General features: G+C 38.6%; 1 protein-coding gene and 1 pseudogene across 11 annotated transcripts in view; one reads left to right on the plus strand and one right to left on the minus strand.

Moving 5' to 3' along the window:
* The window catches only part of UBR5 (ubiquitin protein ligase E3 component n-recognin 5), a 156,484-nt gene that overhangs the window by 124,599 nt on the left and 13,922 nt on the right, over window positions 1-17,963 (minus strand). The window lies entirely within an intron of this gene.
* LOC100673657 (chorion-specific transcription factor GCMa-like) lies at window positions 4,632-7,610 on the plus strand (annotated as a pseudogene).

Here is a 17,963-nt window from a genome sequence, read left to right on the forward strand (position 1 = left end):
ATACCTCCATATCTCCAGATACAAAGTCCAGTGATTTGTATTCTGACTAAATAAATTATGATACATCCATAGAGCCATAAAAAGGATGAAGACACTATGTGTTTATATGGAAAGAACTCTAAGATATCCTGAGTGCGGGAAAAAAAAACAAGCTGCAAAACTGTGTACAGTGTGCCACCATTGTGAAAAATTGGAAGAGAATATGTGTACTTATTTTCTAGCACATGCATCTCTGAAAGGAGTAACATTAGTCACCTATGAGGAAGTGAAGTAGAAGGCTTGGGGACAGAGCAGGGAGACTTTTTACTGTATGCCAATTTATACTTTATGGATTTTAAACCACACAAATGTATTCCAACTCAATTTTTTTTTTTTCCTTAAGCACCCAAGGTGATTCTGATGATCAGCTAGGTTTGGAAATCACTATTCTCAAATACCACAAATACACGTAAGAATTTAATACGCAATTAATATTAATTTAACATGCAATTAATATTCTGTTTGTTGTTGTTGTGTGCTGACCAGCTGATTGTGACTCACAGCAATCCTACAGGACAGAGTAGAACTGTCCCACAGGCTATAATCTTTACGGGAGAAGATCACTAGGTCTTTTGTCCTACAGAGTGGCTGGTGTGTTCAAACCACTGACCTTTTGGTTAATAGCTGTCATGGGTTGAACTATGTCCCTGAAAAATATGTGTATCAATTTGGCTAGGCCACGATTCCCAGTATTGTGTGACTGTCCACCATTCTGTCATCTGATGTGATTTTCCGATGTGTTGTAAATCCTATCACTATGATGGTTAATGAGATGGATTAGCGGCAGTTATATTGACGGGATCTAAAAGATTAGTGTCTTAAGCCAATCTCTTTGAGATATAAAAGAGAGACACGAGCAGAGAGACATTGGGACCTCATACCACCAAGAAAGCAATGCCAGAAGCAGAGCACTTCCTTTGGACCTGGGGTCCCTGCACCTGAGAAGCTCCTCGACCAAGGGAAGGCTGATGACAAAGACTTCCTCCAGAGCCGACAATGACAGAAAGCATTCCCCTGGCGCTGGCACCCTAAATTCGGACTTCTAGCCTAGTAGACTATGAGAAAATAAACTTCTCATTGTTAAAACCATCCACTTGTGGTATTTCTGTTAGAGCAGTACTAGATAACTAAGACAGCAGCCAAGCGCTTAACCATTGTACCACCCTAGTATTCCATTTAGGGAGGTATTAATAAGCATACTATTTCAAGTTTGGAAATGTTGTTTAGTATAGCCCCCTCATAGGAATTCACAATTCACATGCTTCTATTAAAGGCTCTACTACTAAGTCCGACAATTAAATAATCTGCTCAACTATGCTTAATCTCATGTTTCCTAAACTGAAGTTGAACATGGAACACTCTTCAGGGTCACTTTTTCTAGCAAAATCTTGGGGGAACCAGAGGACACCAGTTTGGGATCTAAGCTCCCTGATGTAGAGACAATGTCTTACTCATCTCTTTAGCCCAAGAGCCCAGAGAGCATCTAGAACATAGAAAGCCTCTTCGAAAAGTAAGCTCAACAGTGACAAACTGCCTTCCTGTCTTTTTATCTAAACAAAAATGATATCTCAATTTTCTTATTGTTTAACCAAGTTAAAGTATTTAAAAAAAAAAAAAAAAGAGGTACCATAAACTATCCCGCTCTGCCTAAAATTATCTTGTTTAAAATGGCAAAACATCTATAACAGGTGATTTTTAAAATTTGAATAAGATGACAGGCATTTTTTATTCAGTTAACTGAGCAGGAAAAAAAAAAAGGATCCACTTTTAGGTGATAACAATAGATTTCAGTATCATTTTCCTTCTACACTATACACAGTCCTTGCTGGGAGTCTTTATTCCCCTTAAGTCAGACTAATCAAGTAAATTCTACAACACGCCACTGGATAACCTCACTTGATATTGAAAACATGCTAATCAGCTGTGTGAAATGGCCTCTTTGAAATCTGTACCTACTTAAAATTGAGTCTGTAACTCAGAAAGCTTGCCTTCAAATATAATTCAGAGAACTGCACTGAGGAGTAAAACAAGTATCATCAAAACTACAAACCAGCAGAGCCAAATTTAAGGGGCTCTACCAGATCCCTGTCTCTTTTACCACTGTGGAGCACAAATGAGCACAAATGTCTCTGAATGGCAACAGAGCTACCACAGCTAAGGCCTAGCTCCCATATTTTGACCTTTGGGAATCCACAAACACATGCTTCCGATTACTTGTTTTAGAGTAAATACTCAGCTCAATATACATTAACTCAAAAGGCAGGCCCTGATTTATGGACTGACATAACTGGTCAAAAGGCTCTCATCCCATCCCATCTCAGTCCTCGCTCTCATCTGACAGCCACAGCAATGAAAACCACATTAAAAACGAAAAAAACCTTAAGTGATTTTAGGTATTGTGGGGATATGACAGTTGGTGAGTTAACAGTGGGGAAGATTATAAAGATCTGCCTAACAATCTTGCAATCCCTAATTATCTTCCCACAAAGTACTAGCTTTCCCCCACCTCTTTTTTTTTTTTAATGCCTGGAAATCATTTACTAGTCAGAGAGATACACTTCTATGTTCTCAGATCTTGCAGCCCCAGGAATTAAGAAGTTTTGGTTTAATCAGCTATGTCCCTCTCTTCATAACTAACTTCACCTTCCTAAAAAGGAAAAACGGGGTGAGGTGTAAATGGGGACATATCCAAATGCTAAACTGATCCCCAGCCCAGTGCTCTGCATAATCGCCACTGTCTCAGACCTGACCTAGCAACCACGAGGTTAGCACAACAGGAATGCTTACGAAACTCAGTCACCTTTTTTTTTTAATGCCTGGAAATCATTTACTAGTCAGAGAGATACACTTCTATGTTCTCAGATCTTGCAGCCCCAGGAATTAAGAAGTTTTGGTTTAATCAGCTACGTCCTCTCTTCATAACTAACTTCACCTTTCTAAAAAGGAAAAACGGGGTGAGGTGTAAATGGGGACATATCCAAATGCTAAACTGATCCCCAGCCCAGTGCTCTGCATAATCGCCACTGTCTCAGACCTGTCCTAGCAACCACGAGGTTAGCACAACAGGAATGCTTACGAAACTCAGTCACCATCGTCATAGCTACAACATACGTATACTTCTCCTGTTTCCCAAAATATAACCGGCATTTGTATAATGCTTTTAGTGTTTACAAAGCAAAACAGATGACAAACCTAACAAAATAGCCAGCCTACATGGAAAATACCATTAGTAAATATTGTCAACTCACAACAGAACCTTACAATTGTTTTACCCCCAACTAAATTCTCTACATCTCCTTCTCTTAACACTGAAAGCCCCACAGACCAGATGTGGAGAGTCAGTGAAAAGGCCGTTCCACATGTTTGCGTGGTCCTTTCTCTCCTCTTTCTGCCCTTTCCTTCTAATATTAATAAAAGGAGAGCAAATTAAACTAAAACTAACAGAAAGGTGAAAAATGTAAAAAATATTTATTAACCAACAAATATTTACAATTATATGCAGTATGCACACCAGCTCTGGTAGAAGAACAGCTGGAGCAGAGACGGTATAGTGAATCCACCCTGGAAAACCTTCTGAATACAATCACGTACCGCATAACGTCTGTCCAGGCAACATCCAACCGCATATACGTCCATGGTCCCCTAAGGTTATAGCAGAGTTCAGAAATTCCAATTGGAGAACAGGATGTAGTGGATGTAACCAGATGTAGCAAACACAGCAGCTACCCACACACATCACATGTCTCCTGTATACAAAGTGACTGCACTGCCAGGCATATAATGGTACGGTAAATTGTAGAGGCAGGTTATTTACCCCAGCAAATAATACAGTGTTCACAAAACGTCCGAATCACATAATGTCCTATTTCACAGAATGTATCATGGATGTTAAAGAACGCATGACTTTACATAGTTGTGAAAAACAACTGTTTAAAAAAAAAATGCTAAGATCAATTGCAAGACAAACATCTCCACAGGTGGGAAATGAAGCTAAAAGTGCTCCCCAGTGACAGAATGGGGACCAGAGCTTTGTTAGAAAAGTTGGTAGCTGAAATTTTTAATGGTAACCACTAAAAGAATAGAAATACAATTAATTGCTTCCAAATCAACAGAGAAGACAAAAGAGAGAGCAGGGAATGCAGAAAACTAGTAATCCAACAGAAGAAAAATTAAAAAATCAGAAAATATGGAATTCGGACAGCAGAAATAAATCTATTCAAATATATTATCCTCACATATAAAAAGTCAGAGATTATCAGACTGGAGGGGGGAAAAAAACATTAATAGGAATACAGAAGGGCACCATAACAATAAAAGTTTCACCATGAATATTTAACATTCATGAACTTGAATGCTCCTAACACCAAATTCTTTGCCATCAAGTCGATTCTGACTCATAGCAACCCTACAGGACAGAGTAGAACTGCCCTATAGGACTTCCAAGGAGCAGTTGACAGATGTGAACTGCCGACCTTTTGGTTAGCAGCTGAGCTTTTAACCACTGCACCAGCAGGGCTCCCTCCTACCACCACAGACTCAAAAACAGAGCAAGCAAAATCAGCTATCTGAGAAACTGTCAAGTCTACACTCCAATGAAAGATTTAACATACTTCCACCAGAAACTGATAGTTCCAGCAGACAAAATATTGGTAAAGATAGAAATTTTGAGAAGAAATATTAATACGTTTGATCTAGCAAATAAGTATACAGAAACTTGTCCCCCAACTGGGGTGCAGTAGGTTTTTTTTAAGCAATAAAGCATGTACCTCTGACTTCTCAATTTAACAGATTAGTAAAATTTTCTTCAAATTATAAGGACAAACATAAGGTTGCCAACTTTTCATTTTGCCAAATTTAAAAAAAAAGAAAACCCAGTAACTACTATTACCAGTATTTCACAGAAACAAAGATGAAGAGGCAATCTTATGGAAAGACTGCCGCATGTTTCTGCTGCAGAGCGACTGATGGATTTGAACTGCCAACCTTGAGGTTAGCAGTCAAGCACATAGTCACTGTGCCACCAGAGCTCCAGGAAAGTCATGATACGAAATAAAAAAAAATTCTCACTAACCACAGACTGTGAAAACTTTATTAGAAACTGGCACCAGCAGAGAACTGCACTTGTTTCAATATTAACATTTTTTTAAATCTCAGGGAAACACATATAGGTTTTTTTCATTTAATACTGAGTTCTGGATAAATAGTCCCCTTGTTTTACATTTGAGAAAACAGAGGACTACAGAAGTTAAGTGATCTACCTCTAATTACACAATTAAGAGGAGGGAGGGAGAATAGGGGACAAAACAGTCCCTCCAGACCTCTCTTCTTCCATCATACCACACCTGCCAAGGGTCTGATTCAATCCATAAATACTTCCTGAACTCCCACAGTATGAGGCCTGGTGTTAAGTACTATGGGAAATAAAATGCACTATTAAAACACAGTGGAGAGGGGGAGAGACTAGCAGAACCACCTGGAGGGAATTTTCTACATCCTTGGGAGCATATCTAAAATTGTTAGCCAGGGAGAAGACTATGTATGCTACCCCTCAGGAAGCCTGGGGAACAAAAGGAAAGCTGAGTAGCACTGATTCAATCCACACATCTCACATAGCTGATAATCTACTTATAAGAAGGATATACATACAGAGAGAAAAACAAATTAAAAATAAAGCACTAAAGCAGGTGCCAAAACGAGTGCTATCAGCAAAAATCACTAAAAGAAGGTAGAAGTCACTTTGGCTTAGAAGAGTCACCGAGAGCCAGGGCTTCAGAGGAGTCAAGACTTTAAAACAGGTCTTAGCGAATGTCTGAATTCATCATTTCAAAAAAAAAAGGCGGGGGGGATATTCAACTAAAAGCATTTATGATGATTTATCTACCGAAGAAAAAAATGTCTGGCTTTTATACAACTAAAAAAGTTAAAGTTCTCCAAAACACTTTGGGAAGCCAAAGGGAGAATTCTAATATTTAAAAATATTTATTTTTCTTTCAAGTTATCTTAACGGTAGACGGTACAAGAGCAGTCTGCTAGACAAAATACAACTGCAAGAACAAATACCAGGAGTGAAAAAGTGGTTTGAGGCAGAGGGTGACCCTCTGAGTCCAATGTTGCCCATGGATCAGCATCAGAAAACAGTCTCCCTATCTAAGCTGCATGAGTGGGCTCATCTTGATCATATTAAAGCTTTTGAGAGCAAAATTCCCAAACATCTCTGCAGGGAGATGAACAGACGAAATCCTTTAGGAACCAGACAATGCTGATTCTGAGGACAAGGAGATATTAAACTGGATGCTAATTATATGAAACTGCCACAGAATGTGAAAAAAAAACCAACTGGTTCCAGGAGTGGCCAGATTCCTACACAAAGCACAGCTATAGCTCAGAGTGCAGCAGCACACACAGGTACCTGAGTTTTGGGTCATGTGTAACACCAACCACCTCAACTCCTGCATCCTCAAGAAGCCTGCCTGGGCATGGTGATACACAGCCACAAGTGCTGGTGTAGCTGCACCCTGCTATCTGTGACGAAGCCTGGCAGAAGCAGCAGAGGAAATGCTGTCCCAACCGTGATGGGCCTCTGAAGCTAATTCCCGGCTGAGGCCATGGGGGCTTCCTTCACTAACTTCTGGAGGCACAAGAGACCCTTCATCTTTTTCCAGTCAAAGGCAGAACATGATCATGCAAAATCAGAAACCAAAGTAGAAGCAGAGGCAAGAAGAGCAATGAAAAAAGTGCACATGGTGTCTTCCTCCACCTATCTGAAACTGAAGGCAAGTTCAGAGACGAAGTCTTTTCCAGGTAAACACAAAGCTGGGAAAGTTTACCTTTAGCTCGGTCTTTTTTATTTTAGGAAGGTGTTCAGTTGCCTGCTAGTTACAGTGGACCTTTAATTTCTAATACTCCCCAGCAGAGGTCACTGAATGGTTGCTTATCCTTCTCCAAGAGATATGGTTTTGAGGGGACCACTCATCTGACTGATTACCCTTCCAGTTCTATGAGAAATGCAAATTGTCCAATAGTAGGGTCTACAAGTGCAAACCTGCTTCAGCCTTCCGCCTCTGGTGTCTGCCCAGATTACGAGGACCTTCAAACATGAAATAAAAATGTGGCTTTGGGGAGAAATCCTCTTAATGACAAATGTTGCTCCAGGTACCGTTTTCCCCTGGCCAGCTGGCCTTTGGACATCTCCCTTTCCCTGAACTCTTCAGAACCCTGTTTCTAGCAGATTCCTGTGGAACCACCTGCAGCCAAAACTAGCTGTCACCCATTATGGCCAAATCCAGGGTGTAATCTTTATGATGAGAAGGTACAGAAGGTACACATGGATTTTAACAGCTATTTCCCTTCCACTGTGTACCATTCATGGCAGAAGGACCCTTTTCTCCTCACCTACACCTCTGGCCCTCACTATCAATAGTACCTGCCAGGTAAAAGCCTCAAATGGGATTTTGATGAAGAAATGAGATGCACAGGTTTAGACCACAGCAACACTGAAATACTTCTGAAATCTCTGTCCTCTTAAGATGACTCGAGTCTTTCACAACCCCTTCCCCCCCGCCCCAAAATAAAACTGTTTTGGGAAACAGCTGATTTTTTTTTTTTTTTTTTGGTAACAGTTTTCACAAAATAAACCAAACCCGTTGCCATCATGTCAATTCCAACACAGATAAATAAGCATCCTGACAAGCTGAGGGCAAGACTTCTTTCTTTCCACAAAAAGTAACATTTGGGCTTTTCCTTCTCTACTCTTAGACTTCTATTCCTAGCACGGAATGGGAATTTGTCCCATCTGTGAAGTGAAATGCTTTCTGCTTATTTTCACATTGTTTGTGGCTCTCAGCACCTCAGTTGCACTATCTGTTGGCTTTTCATTGTCCCTAATGTATCTCAAACAGCAGAGATATAAAAGCCCACCTATCTAAGACCACTGTGTTCAAACCGTGGTACTGATGAAGAATACTGAACATACTGTGGACTGCCAGAAAAATGAACGAGTCAGTCTTAGAAGAGATACAACCAGAATTATCTTTAGAAATGAGGATGGAGAGACTTTGGCTCATTTACTTTGGACACATCATCAGGAAAGACCAATCATTAGAGAAGGACATCATGTTTGGTAACATGGAGGATGAGCAAAAACAAGGGAAACCCTCAATGAGATGGATAGCCACAACGATGGACTCAAACATGCCAGCAACCATGAGGATGATGCACGATTGGGCAACATTTCATTCTGTTATACATAAAATTGCCATGAGTTGGGGCTGACTCAACAGCAACTAAAAACCCCACTTAGAATCACACGACACCTTTTTGGGAACTGTGAGAAGGAACGAACTAGGAGAGAGGGTTAAAGAGCTGTGGGGGTGTAGAGAGCTGAGCTTATACCTGAAATATTTAATACTTTGTCCAGTTATACGATTAGTTTATAAAATGTGTTTTCTCATTGATTTCTAAGGCTTATCAGACAAGGAATACGACCCAACTCCATTCAATAATGACGAACAGAAAAATTAAATGGCAGCACGAAGAGAAATTCTAGTGGCAGTAATTGGTCTCCTCTGTCTCTCCTTCCTTCTTCTTCACTGCCTTCCCTGTCCACAAGGGCTTAGGTTCTGTTGGGTTCATTTTTATTCTTTATAGTACTGACTCAGTGCCAAGTACGTAATATATGTTTGATATATGTTTGCTTAAAAAAAGTCTTGGTGCAATGAACATGACTGTCATCAGCCCAGCTATATTCTGATTGCCAGTTCCTCTTCTGGCCTGAAGTACTTTAGAATAAAGGTGAGCCTGGACATCAAATCTGAAAAGAACCAAGCAATAAATATTTTTTAAAAAAAAAAAAAATAAATAAGGAACAAATATCAGAGACAATTGAATACCACCCTCCTGTGATCAGAGAATTATTCTTTTAGGAATCAAAATATCTCTTCAAATAAAGCTGAACAAATATCAAAGTAGACCATTTAAAGACAGCTGATATAACAAAAACAACAGGGAAGACGAAATCGCAGATACAGGTATCTCTAACAAAAGGATCCGAGATATGAAGGACACAGATCTGACAATCCTTCCACTTTGCTACCTTTTGTGGGTATAAAATCATACAAAATGAAGGCTGTATAGAAGAACTTGAATGCTCTGAAGGAACCTAAAGAATAGGAAAATGTAGTAAAACTTTTCTCCCTTCCCCTCACCAGATGTAAAGGAAAGTAAGGTTGAAAACATTTCAAGAAGGTAATAAAAGAAAACACAAGACCGATTACAATGAGTTTTGAAGAACTTTTATCATGCCTGAAGACCAATGGGGGCCTCCAAAAATTAAATTTCGAGTCAAGAATGAGTCTAGTTTAATGTTATTAAGCCTGCATATCCTGATATACTCCTTTTCAGGTGGATAATACAGGGTTATTGCATTGCTAGAGCAATACCACTAGCAGGCTTCAAGTGTCTCCTGAGAGTAAACACCAGGGCCGCAGCCAAGACCCACTGATACATAAGCAGAGATTACAGGAAATGTACAAGCTAAAGAGAGAAACACAGACAAATCACACTGGGTATGGACAACTGGCGTACTTACAAAAAACAGGAGTAATTTTCACATATAGACCTACTAGCAACATGGTCCACTTCCTCTTTTTGACCTCCTCCAGAACTTCTCATCAGTCCATTCTATTTTACAATTAGTCATTTACTGCCTTGAACCGTTATCTGATACTTCTATTGTACTTTTTTACATTTCTACTTTATTTTTGCAACTATATAGTAAGCTCCTTAAGAATAAGGTCTGTGACTCAACTTTTTGCACATCTGGATATTTAGTATAATAGGTACTGCATAGATTGACTAAAGATACCAGAAAGTTATACAAAACCAAAGAGCAACTGTTCACAACCTTTCCCATGCAAATAGTACATAAAGGATTAAAAAAAAATTAATGTCACTATGGTAATGATTGCAATGTGTCCCCTAGTCGACCATCTCATGCATGTAAGAATGGAGAGAACAGCAAGAGCTTAACACTTAATAGCTGTTGGCTCCAGAAATAAACAATGCTCCTAATCTCAACACTCAGTGCAGCATGGAGGCTATCTGTCACTTTATATATGGTCCTCTCTCTTCCATCAAACCCCAGGCAAAGGGAAGAAATGAAAAGATACATGAGATGATCCCATCTTCTGCAAATGGACTGATATTTTGAAACAAAAAAAGTATTCATATAGCCATAAGGTAACAGTTAAGGTACTGCTTTTAAAGGCTAAAACACTGTCCTTTAAACTATAACATTTTATTTTTATCTATACATTTTTAAAACTTCAGATCACATAAAGGTACCCATAGATGCCTCAGCAGCAGAGCCTGCTGATGGGACTTAATGGCTGAAGGCCTGTCTCAGAGACCCAGCACTCAGCAGCTATGCTGCCCAGCAATCACGCTTAGTTTCCTTAAACTTGAATTTCCTCCCCAACAGTGCTGCCAGGGTATTGTGAGATGAGTTAATGTTTGGCAAACACAATGTTGATACATAGTAAAGATATAACAATAAAAATAATTTTTAAAGTGACCAAACCCTCCCAATTTACAGGATCACCCTCTAAACATTACATAATTCTTATCCAGAAAGTTACACACCTCAATTCCCACCCTCAATTCCCTCCACAAAACTGTAACATTATTATAACTTTGGAGTCCCTGGGTGACAAAAACAGGTAACACTCAGTAGGTTCCAGTCCACCCAGAGGTGCCTCTGAAGAAAAGCCTGGCGATCTACTTCAGAAAAATCATCTACTGAAAACCCCATGGAGAACAGTTCTACTCAGAAGCACACAGGGTCACCATGAGTCAGAGCTGACTTGACAGCAACCAGTTTTGGTTTCGGTTTATCTTAACTTCAGTTTTTACCAGAGCTCAGCATAGTGACATGAAGAAAACTTTAGTACCAATTATAAAACTCACTGTCCATTGAGTTTTTCAATATCTCTAACGTAATGAATAGTCACTAAAAATTTATCTCAGAGCAAAATTAAGAAAATGTTTCTCTTTCATACAACATAATAAGCACTGCAATTCTTCAGTCACTGGTTTTTGTCTTGGCTTCTAGAAAGCCCAAAAAATGATTCTACTTAATTCAACACTTCGCTGACACCTCCTACAAACTTTACCATCCAGGACTTCTAACTTTTTCTAGATCTGAACTTCAGACCTGGGTAGTCCATTAGTCTAGTCCCGTCTCCTCATTTTTTAATGACAACAGTAAGGCTTAGAGAAATAAAGCCACTGAACTAAAATTACAAGACAGAACCACAATCATTGCTAGAACTGAGATCACCTGTGTTCCCCGCAACGTTCTTTCCACTGTGCCCAGCTGCCTCTAGATTTTCTATCCTTTTCCAATGGTCATTCACGACTCTTTTGATTAGAGACAGACAAGACAACAAGAAGTACTGTACAAAATAAATACAGGGTCAATCTTTTATACATTGATACAAGATCCCCCAAATTCATCACATGTTCTATTTAATAAAAACTGTAAAACACCAAGAAAAATAATATGCATGGCTAATTACCTCTTTAAAATTGGCTACAAATAATACCAAAATTCCCCCTTAAGCAAGGATATGAAATAATAAGGCCTCTTTCTAAATAAGCTTTACATGTAAATATATGTCTTCTTCTTATTAATCATACTGGTAAGCCACACATTTATTTCAACAATAATGTCCTGCCCAAAAGATCTCTGGAACTCCCCTTTTGGAACTGGCTTTAAGGTTTCTTTTGAATGCCCTACATTCCCATGCCTGGCACACTGCAGGCATGCAAATGATTACTGAATAAACATACTCAGGAGCAGTAAAACCTAGTCATTTCAGGGCAGATGTGATTTCTGGAAATAGAAAACATTCAGTCCTAAAGCTGATGAATCAAATGGATGATGAAGCTGATAGTTCTTGTCCAAAGAAAATACTATTCCACAGGAGGTACAGCCTGCATCTGCACACAGTCACAGTAAAGAACTAATCACTAGTCCACATTTCAATTTTTACGTCTCGGAATATATCAAATGCTTCACATTTCCTAAATAAGTTGCCCAGTTAACCACCTGAGCATATGAGCAATACCAGTGATGTCAAAGAAACACAATTACATTGACTTCCTTCATGATTCTGACCTAGATGCTTTCGCAGGGGGGCCTCTGTGATGTTAAATTGTTGGACTATCAAGCTCATTACTTCTGTCTGGAAATAGTATGTTCATCAGTAGTTACTACTTTCACAAAATGCATTATTACATCCAATGCCATAAATGCCAAGTTTTCACTATTTCTGTTTTCAAGCACATGGTATCAATTTTTTTTTAACTTTCATAGTGCCCAAGTCTCTTTCTAAATAATTATACTTTACTACTATTAGTTTATCATCTTTGTTTATCATCTTTTTGAATGGTCATGGTAGTTTAAAAAAAGAAATCCATAAATTCTTTGAGGCCCCTCCCAACAACAGGCAGAGTCTAATTCTCTTCCCCTTGATTATGGGCTGGCCTTATGACTTGCTTCTACAGAAGAGAATGACACTGCATGACTTCTAAGGCTAGGTCAAAAAAGCCATGCCAGACCTCGCTCTCTCTTTCTTAGGACACATGCCTTTGGAGCTTTGAGCTGCCATGTACTATGTTAAAAGCTCCATGCTGGAGAGGAGAGACCACATATAGATAGAGGTGCCTGCCGAATCCCAGGTGTTCCAGCTCCAAGCTATTTGAGTCTTCTTCACAGACCAGGTGCCAAACATGTGAGTGAAGAAGACTTCTAGATGGCTCCAGCTAAAATCTAGCTGCAAGTGCGTAAGAAATCTAAAGAACCACCTACAGAGCCCAGTCAACCCCAGAATCATGAGACAACAATAAATGATTGTTGTTTTACACCATTATAGTTGGGTGATTTGTTACACAGCAATAGAAAACCAGAATGATGGTCAAACAAAACCTCAACAGTTTCTTTGGTCTTGGTTCTGCTGGTATTAAAAAAAGCTTGACTTGCTTCATCTTTGAGATCTTTCTTACCAAATTCCTTTAATTGTACTGGGTTTTAAAAAAAAAAACTGCTTTATATTATGTATACCTGTGAACTTCCTTAAACATCTCAAGTATCTTTTTCAGAAATCTGATTAACCTTAGACTTGTCTGGATAGTAAATCTTCGCTGAAAATGAAAGGTAGTCTTAACATCAACCAAAAAAAACCACATTTCTATACACCCTAATAACTAACACAACAATGACAGGCCCACTCTCCCGTGTATCACACCAGGTAACACATACTGACAGAGTGGTCTCATTTCCTCATCCCAGCAATTACAGACTGCATAAGGAAGCAAAGGCTGACAAGGCCAAAACCTTCACCAACTACTTACCTCTTCTTATAAAAATGGTTCCCAAAAATCCCTGACAAGTTTAACAAGTCTACAACTCAGGCTGTCACTTCCAAGTTTTGTTTTACTCTTTTTTGTTTTTTCCTAATTTTGTTGTTGTTGCAAAATATACACACCAAAACATACATCAATTCAACAGTTTCCAACTTAGTAACATTACATTCTTTGAGTTGTGCCACCATTCTCACCCTTCTTTTCTGAGTTGTTCTTCCCTCATTAACATAAACTCACTGCCCCCTAAGGATCCTATCTAATACTTTGAGGTGCTATTGTCAATTTGATTCCATATAGATTGTTCTTAAAAGAGCATAATGCTCAAGGCAGGTCTTTTTTAACTAGTTTAGTTAAACTATGGTTTTAAGATGACTTCAGGAGATATATTTGGTTTAAGGTTTAAAGATTATCTCAGGACAATAGTTTCCAGGATTCTATCCACCCTCCATGGCCCCAGAAAATCTGGAGTCCATTAAAATTTTAAATTCTGTTCTGTATTTTGCCCCTTTTGATCAGAATTCTCCCATGCAATCTTTGATCAAAATGTTCAGTAATGGTACCTGGGCACCACCCAGTTCTTCCGGTCTCACGGAGGCAATCAGGCACACATTCCATATTCTCCTCCTATTCCTGACTCTTCCTCTATTGCTCCAGGTGAATGGAGGCCAACTGTTGTGCCCTGGATGGCCACCTGTAAGCTTTTAAGACCCCAGGCACTACACAATGAACTAGGAGGTAGAATAGAAGCACTGAACACATTATCAGGTCAATTAACTGGTACATCCCATGAAACCACAACCCTAAACCTTCAAGCCAAGGAACCAAATTCCATTAGGTGTTTGGCTGCACATAAGGAGCCTCAGCAGTAACTTTTTTTTTTTTGTCATCATTGTAAATATACCTATCACACAACTTTTGCCAATTCAGCTTTTCACAGGTGTACAACTTACTGGCAGCAATTGCAATTGTCAGCTGTGCAGCTGCCCTTAATGTGATTTTTTTTTTCCATCACCGTTAATCCCCCTTTTCCCCTTCCCTCCTGCCCCTGGTAACCACGAATAAACTTTAGTCTCTGTACATTTGCCTTTTCTTGTTTTTTATGTAAGTGAGGTTATACAATATTTTTGTGATTGGCTTATTTCACACAGTATAATGTTTTCCAGCTCCATCTATACTACAGCATGTATCAAGATTTCATTTCTGCTAATGGTTGAGTAGTATTCCACTGTATGTATGTACCATATTTTGTTTATCCAGTCCATTTACTGATGGGCATTTAGGTTGTTTCTACCTTTTGGCTATTGTGAATTGTGCTGCAATGAACACTGATTTACAAGTCTCTTTTTGAGTCTCTGCTTTAAAGTCTTTTGGGTATATAGCTAGGAGTGGAATAGCTGGATCACATGGTAGTTCTATTTTTAGTCTGCTGAGGAACCACCACATTGTCTTCCACGACTGTACTATTTTGCATTACCAACCAGCAATGGATAAAAGTTCCAATTTCCCCATATCCTCCCCAACATTTATTTCCTTTTTTTTTTTTTATTAGCCATCCTACCAAAAAAACAAACTCGTTGCCGATGAGTTGATACCAATCCATAGCAACCCTAAAGGACAGAGTAAAACTGCCCCACTGGGTTTCCAAGGGGAAACCCTGGTGGCGTAGTGGTTAACAGCTATGGATGCTAACCAAGAGGTTGGCAGGTGTTGCTGACCCTAGGATATTGTCTGACAATACAATGTAATCCAATCATGACATCTGGAAAATTCATCAAAACACATACACACCACTAAAAAATGAAAATATTATACACAGACCAATTAAAAGTTTGTGAGCACTGAAAAATGATAGCACAATTGTACTTCTAAATGGAATGATGTGAATATTAAATGATTATGTGGCCCTTGGAAAAACTGCAAATATTTTTATAAAAATGGCTCCATGAACATGCTGTAAACATCAGATGAAGCCACATATAATGTGTGAACCTTGTAAGGAATACTGGTTGGAAACACCTAGCTATTATACATAGACATTCTGAGGACAATGGAGAAAAGTGGATATACACTGGATGATTAGAAAACATTTTTATTTTCTAAGGTGTGAAATGGAAAGGTTGTTGTATAGAAGGTCCATATTCTTATACAAATATTTAAGGATGAAGTATCATGATAACTGCAACTTTCAGACAATTCAGCGAAGTTATTTATACATACACAAACATTTTGGAAATATGACAACATGTTAACAATTACTGAACTAGGAAGTGGGTAATCAGATATTTCGCCGTTTATTCCTTCAATTTTTCTGCATGCTTGAAAATGTTTACAATAGACTGTTGGAAAAAATTAAAACTCAACCTCACAAAAAATACATATACCCACCCACACACAGTCAAGGATCACCAAACATTTAAGAAAGGCTTCCTACATAAAATAATAAGCCAAAAAACCAAACCTGCTGCTATCGACTTGATCCTGACTCATAGTGACCCTATAAGACACAGTAGAAGTGCCCCCATAGGGTTTCCAAGGAACAGCTGGTGGATTTGAACTGCTGACCTCTTAATTAGCAGTCATAGGTCTTAACCACTGTGCCACACGAAATATACCAAACCCAGTACCGTCAAGTCGATTCCAACTCATCGCAACCCTACAGGACTGAACAGAATTGCCCCATAGGGTTTCCAAGGAGCACCTGGTAGATTAGAACTGCCGACCTTTTGGTTAGCAGTCAAGCTCTTAACCACTCCACCACCAGGGCTCCAACATGAAATACGGACAAGGAAAAAAGTCAAGTGAAGTAACACTGTGCTATCTTTCAATATTACTGAGCATATTGTTTTTATTGTTAGGTGCTGCCGAGTCGATTTTCAATTCACAGAGACTGCACATGACAGAGTGGACCCCCCTATACGGTTTTCTAGGCTGTAATCTTTATAGGAGCAGTTCCTCAAGGACGTCACTTCCCAGCTTTCCAAGATGGCACTCACAAACCCAAAGTGACCAAAGGGCAAGATTCAAAAGCAGCACCTCATGGATAATGAGAATGTTTAATAAGCCATTTATGGCTATTTCAAAGAAATGTTAGTTCAATGGGCTTTCCCATCACTTGATTACAATTTTTTATACAAATAGCATTTCAAACGGGTGCAATACAGAAATTCAATACCACACGTTTCAGAAACATGTCATAATTATTAACATACAAATAGAATGTCACTGGAATTTAAGATCCACAAGGGCATGAATTTTTGTCTCTCGTACTGATGTAGCCCAAGTGTCTGGCTCAAAAGAATCCCTCAATAAATATTTGTTGATTAACAATGAATAAATGCATGCATGAATGAATGAAAGTTTAAGACAAATTTTTTAAATGCTCTCTGAGAATTTTCACTTATATTTAAGTTAAGATGAAAGTTCTGATCAATTTACTAGGGAGAAAAAGTCGCTTAAATTTTACCACAATGTTTTTTACAAGCTATCTTTTTCTCCTCGGATGAACTCTGAATTTAAGATGGAAAAGATAAATTCTTGACCCAAATCCACAAAGCTTTCATTACACACCAATCCTTTGGGGCAGGGATGTGAACAAATATTCTTTAAGCTTGAGTCAGAAATTATGATCTTATAATGGAGCTTTGTTCAATACCAAAGCTCAAAATAAAATTTTATAAGTAATAAATCTATTCATAGAATCATCCTTAATTGGTCTTATGCAAAGAATTATATTTCCTATAAGAAGTTTCTGGAGAAAAAGAAAACTTTAAGGAAATGAATCAGTATTCTTTAGTCAGTGCTTTTCACATTATTTTAGGTGAACGGCTAACTAGAACACTTTCCTAGGGATTTATTCTATTATTAAAATAGTACACTCATATAGAAATCTATAAAATGCTGAAACATATTGAGACATATCAAAATAACAATCCATAACCCCAGAGACAAACACATGGTCATATTTCCTTTCAGCACTTCTTATGAAACTTTTGGTTAAGACCATAGACTTTTTTTTTTTAATCTTTTAGATAGAAAAACGCACTTTTAGTCATCTCAGTGATATTATCACATAATTTGCATTGTTTTTCCCAACCATTCAAGCTTGTTCATCCTCAAACACAAAACAGCTTGGACAGAGGTAAGAGATGCTATTTGTAGCCATGAAACCAAGCAACTGGCCTAAACTGGGATGGAATTCACACCCTTTACTGCACTAGTTCAATTACTCTGAGTCTAACCAACTGAATTAACCAGTGATCACCAAATTATGACCCAGTTTTTTTTATATCAAATTTCCTTTTACTTTATCATGATAATATTAAGCTCATTATTGAAGAATATCCTTTTCACAAGGAAACTATTCAACAAATTTGAAGCCCTCCTGGTGGTGCAGTAGTTAAGAGCCCAGCTGCTAACCAAAAGGTCTGCAGTTCAAATCTACCAGCTGCTCCTTGGAAACCCCACGATGCAGTTCTACTTTGTCCTACAGAGTTGCTATGAAT

The sequence above is a fragment of the Loxodonta africana genome, chromosome 14 (genome assembly GCF_030014295.1).
Source record: "Loxodonta africana isolate mLoxAfr1 chromosome 14, mLoxAfr1.hap2, whole genome shotgun sequence".
NCBI lineage: Eukaryota > Metazoa > Chordata > Mammalia > Proboscidea > Elephantidae > Loxodonta > Loxodonta africana.